Raw genomic sequence first — 5,111 nt, 5'->3', positions numbered from 1 at the left:
GTAGATAGGCACAATTATAGCTCTGTTCTAGTTTTCTGAACAACATTTTCCCAAAATAACTCTCAAAAATGGATCATCTAGACAAGTCCTTCTTAAACTTTTTCCTTTTTTTTTTTTTTTTCATGAGAACATTTTACACAACCCCAGTATACATGGGTACATAAAATAAATATAAGAGGGAAAGTCAAACCTTATCCACACTTTATTTTTTCAATTTATTTACACATGTATGGGTTGAACAAGTATGTCATTTTTCTACATAGTCTCCTTTCTTTTCAATGTACTTGGTCCAGCAATCCACAAGCTTGCATATTCCCTCTAAGAAGGTTTTCAGTTGGCTGCCCAAATATTTATGCATTGCTTCCTGCACTTCTTTGTCCATACATAATTGACGACCTCTTGAAGCATCTTTGACTGTCCAAAGAGATGATAGTTGAAAGGGGCTGGATCTGGGCTGTAGACAGGGTGTTCCAGTACCTTGAAACCCAAATGGGTAATGGTTTTAACAGTCTGGCCACCGTGTGTGTGCATTGTTATGCAGCAAAACACTTTCTTCAACAATAGCCCTTGGTGTTTGGTGTGAATTGCTGGCTTCAGATTGCTGGCCTGCAAATCACTGTATCTTGCACTGCTGATGATATATCCCTTTTTTAGGTAGTCTTCTGGTATAGACCCTTGTAAGTTCCAAAAAACAGTTAGTATCACCTTTTCTTCTTCATTGATGATCTTCAGTGTTTTCACTCAATACTTTGCTTTTTGGATTCTGACTCATAATGATGGACCCACATTTCATCTCCTGTAACTATTCTGCTCAAAAATGCTTCACCTTCATTGTTTTAGTGGTTGAGTAAGTGTTGGCAGATCTCAACACATTTATGCTTATGTTCTGTGGTAAACTCTCTTAGTACCCATACACAGATTTTATGGAAGCCAAGCTTGTGATGGATGATTTGACAGGCAGAACCATGACTAATCTGCAGAGAACATGTTACATTGTTGATGGTAACTTGCTGGTTTGTCAGTACCATTTCTCAAGTTTGCTGACTCTTCTCAGTAGTAGAAGTTACAGGCATTCTGCTCCTATTTTGTGCATCACACACTTTTAAACTTCTCAATTCACTCATATACACTTCTAAGTGATAGAGCACTGTCATTTTGATATAAGCCTCTGATGAATTTCAGCCCCTCCAATATCTTCTGACTGGAGAAATTTGATCACTGCTCTTTGTAATGTACCTCCTTAGTGCACACTGCTAGTGGAGTGGCCATGTTTACACTGAAAAAAGAAAAATGATGCTATCAATGTCAAACTTCAATAATGTGAGCACAGTAGTATCAAGTCTAAGCATGCATGCACAGAAGATAGTGTGACAAACCTAACAATGTGTTATGGTGAAAGTGCAGATAATTTTTGACTATGTACAAATAAAGCATTAACTGATAATAAATAAAAGAAATTTAATGCCAAACAATTTTTATTGTAATTTACCATTTATTTATATTTATTATGAAAAAAGCAAATTTGCATACTAATTAGATGTATATGCTCATTTATTTTTGCACAAAGAGTTAAATCTTTGGTACTGCAGGACATAGGACATCAGCATTTTTCAGAGTTACACGATATTTTGATTTTAAAATCATCAATGATGAAAACAAAAAAGGATATAACAAATATAGTGATAGTGATAGTGATAGTGAGTGAAAGAAATGGTGTACCCAGGGGTGTTGCCACTGAGAAAGAGGGTGATAGAGAGGGTGAGAGAATGATAGGGGGAGGGAATGGGGTGGGGGAGAGAAAAGAGGTGGAAAGGAGAGAACTGTTGAGTGTTAGGCTGGGACCAACTGGTTGAGATCCTGGAAAAAAAAAAAGAGTGGTGCGTGCAGTCCAGATAAGTGTGAAGTAAACAGAAAAGAGTATGCACTGAAAAGTAACAATACTACAATTAATAACAGATGTCCGCCCACCAAGAACAGAATTGATATGCGGGGGCGGATTGGTGAGGGACACAATGGGCTTAGCCCCTGTAATGATAGCTGTAACAAGCCTGACAACTAGGTTATCGCTCTGCATCCATTGTGAAAGTTCATTAATGGTAGATGCTTACAGAAGTTTTTTAGTCCATGGAAGATTCGTGTTGAGGAGAGGAGGACACTGAAGTTGCAGGGCCAATGATGACCTTCCGCTTGCACAACACTACGCAGATTTTCGCGGTAGGAGGTGTACTTAGGACAGATGAATAAGACGTGGAATGGAATATAACAAATATAGCAAGAAGCATAATGAATAGATTGTATAATACAGTAGAGTCCTGAAAACTTGGCACTCGATAACCCGGCAGTCCAGATAACTCGGCCAAACCCTGGCAGGATGAAAAAACCCCTAGTTAATTTTCATTATAGACAGATTTATGTTCTATTAAGTATTTTTCTGAGGTCTGTCTTATCAGGTAAATTACTGTACACTGTGTATTCATTAATTTTCATTTTCATGTAGTAATGGCTCTATGCCTTCATAAAGTACTGTACAGTACATACTTTTCCTTTGTTTAAGGGTATTTGGGTAGTTTATTCTCTGCTGTATTCTCAAGCAAACAATACATACAAGTACAGTACAGTATTTTCTGAGGACTCCACACACTTACTTATTCTTTTTTAACCCCATTCCCGATAACCTGGCATTTTCACAAACTTGGCCACCCTTTGGTCCACACTAGGCCGAGTTTTCGGGACTCTACTGTACTGAGAATTTAAATGAAACTGTTCTGCCTACTACAAAACATAACGATAAGAGTAACGATTTTAAGTATGAATTTTGTCTCAGTAATTGTAAGAATTGCTTTAACAAAGTTGCCACCAATCAAAACAACTGAGAGTGGTTTCAGTTCTTTATCTCAAGAAATAAATATTTATTAAATCACAGGTAAATATACTCAAAAATGCTCTATTTTGCATAAAACTAACACCAACACAAAATGAAAGGAACTTCTCCATTTTTGGAATTTTTCTGTCAAAACAAAGGACCCATTTGTCAAATAAATCATTAAACTGTTTGCATGTATTGAAAAGTTATTTTAGTAAATGGTTTTAGAAAATATACAAACAAGTAAAATTAATTTTTAATATATTTAAAAAATTAAGTAAAGGTAAATATGAGACCGTCTTATATCTTCTACTCCTACTTCATATGGTTTCTACTGCATCATTTTTTTAATTATTGCGAGTCTTTTATAAACAATTGTTTTTTTTAATTTCAACATTCTCAAGAATTTAAAAAAGTGAGTTTCAATTTTAAAGAAAGAATTTTCTACTGATTCACGAGTTCCCAATTTTGGAGAATCCATAAAGTTTGGGAAAACATAATATTTAATCACAATATACAACTCAAAGATGAAAATATTTTATACTTACATGCTGAAGAATGACAAGAACATTTTATTAAAATTTTTATTTTTCATAATTAAATTATGAGTACTTTGCTGATGTTAACTCACATGATGGCATGTGGAATGCAAAGTTTGAAAAAAGTAAATGGTAGTAGAATAAGACTGAATAGGGAGTAGATTTAATTGAAACAGAGTAGTAACAGAGCATGAGAAAAGATGTACAAATTATTTCTCTGTTATGTGTTTGTAATGTGATTTTTAATTTTAAATTAAAATGGTTTTTGTAAGCAGTATTGGAGAATCTGACAGAGGAGCATTTTAGATTGAAGTGACATTCTTCAGAAATATCAACAGAGAATACATCCATCCTTCAGAAATAGTTGCTAAGGCTTCATAACCCCTAATTCTGTTACATGATCCCATGTGGGGTTGTGACTGATAGTTTAAGAAGTCCTGATCTAGACAATTGTATACATTTCTCTCAGTGGCATGCCGTCATTGGAAGCAGTAGAAGCGCTGCTTCCCTTGTATTTTCTAAAAAATAAATACATATTGTGTAATTATTTTCATATAATTAAAATTAATATTTATTATAACCGCATTATGTATCTTATTACAAATTTCTATTCTGTGTATGAAAAAAACAATAAGATTGCTATTGTATATTCGAATATTAGTGGCGGAATGGAAGCACTGTATTGTCAGCTTCCAAACAGCCAGATTATACTCATTTGCGCATGCGCTTTACAGAGCACTAACCTCTCCCGGTTTAGCTGGTATGTTTTACTTGTATATATTTGACTCATTGTATTTTTCCTCAATGTAGTTAATGTAAATTGTTTGTGGATTCTATAGTTGTATATATCTCATTCATTGTATTCTTTTAAAATGTACTCCTTTATTGTACTTTATTCATAATGTACTGTATCCTATCTTACTTTGTATTTTATGTAGTTTTGTATTTTATTTTATTGTACTGTATGCTACTCTGATTTTATTTTATTTTAATTTTATTTTAACTTTATTTTATTATTTTCTCTTATCACCTACTCAATTATTGTTACTTTATATATACCATGTACCATTTATTAAACTTACGTGTTCTGACCCCACCTGGTTGTGCCTATGCGGTGCCGGGTCTTTGTACTAACTTTTGTACATAATAAGATTGGTTTAGCTGGTGGAAGCTACACTAGTATAACGCTTCCAATTCTATCCAGGACCAGTTCTGGGCTATTAGCTGCCTGCCTGCTAGATATTTGGCCACTCTTGCTTGATTATGTGAATCATGAGTAGATTTATATCTTAACCCAACTGATAGGAATTTACTGGTATATTTTTATGATAGTTCTGTATAGTTGACAGGAGTTAAAAAATCCATTAAAGTATTTGATATTTTTATTAAGCTCTCCCATGTTATATTACTTACAGATTTCAATGTTAAATCAGTGATATTATGATTTTGTATGTCCCATCTATGTAGGAATCTATGAGGATGTAGAAAAAAACGTGTACAATTCTTGTACAATGTTAAAAAATTAACTGTTACTTTGGTAGCATCATTTACAACTAAATTTAATGAATGAGAGAGATGCGCGGGGTACAGAAAAGGCTCTAGAATTTATTTTCCTTAAATTTACGATTTATCTATCCATTTGTCATAAAAATTTGTCTTTCCACTTTTTCCCGAGACTACAAATATTTAAGTACAAAGTAACTGGTTTC

The sequence above is a fragment of the Centruroides sculpturatus genome, unplaced genomic scaffold, assembly GCF_000671375.1.
Source record: "Centruroides sculpturatus isolate CEXI.00-Female unplaced genomic scaffold, Cexi_2.0 scaffold902, whole genome shotgun sequence".
NCBI classification, from domain to species: Eukaryota; Metazoa; Arthropoda; class Arachnida; order Scorpiones; family Buthidae; genus Centruroides; species Centruroides sculpturatus.
The sequence above is the reverse complement of the archived record's forward strand: the minus strand, read 5'-3'. Positions refer to the sequence as shown.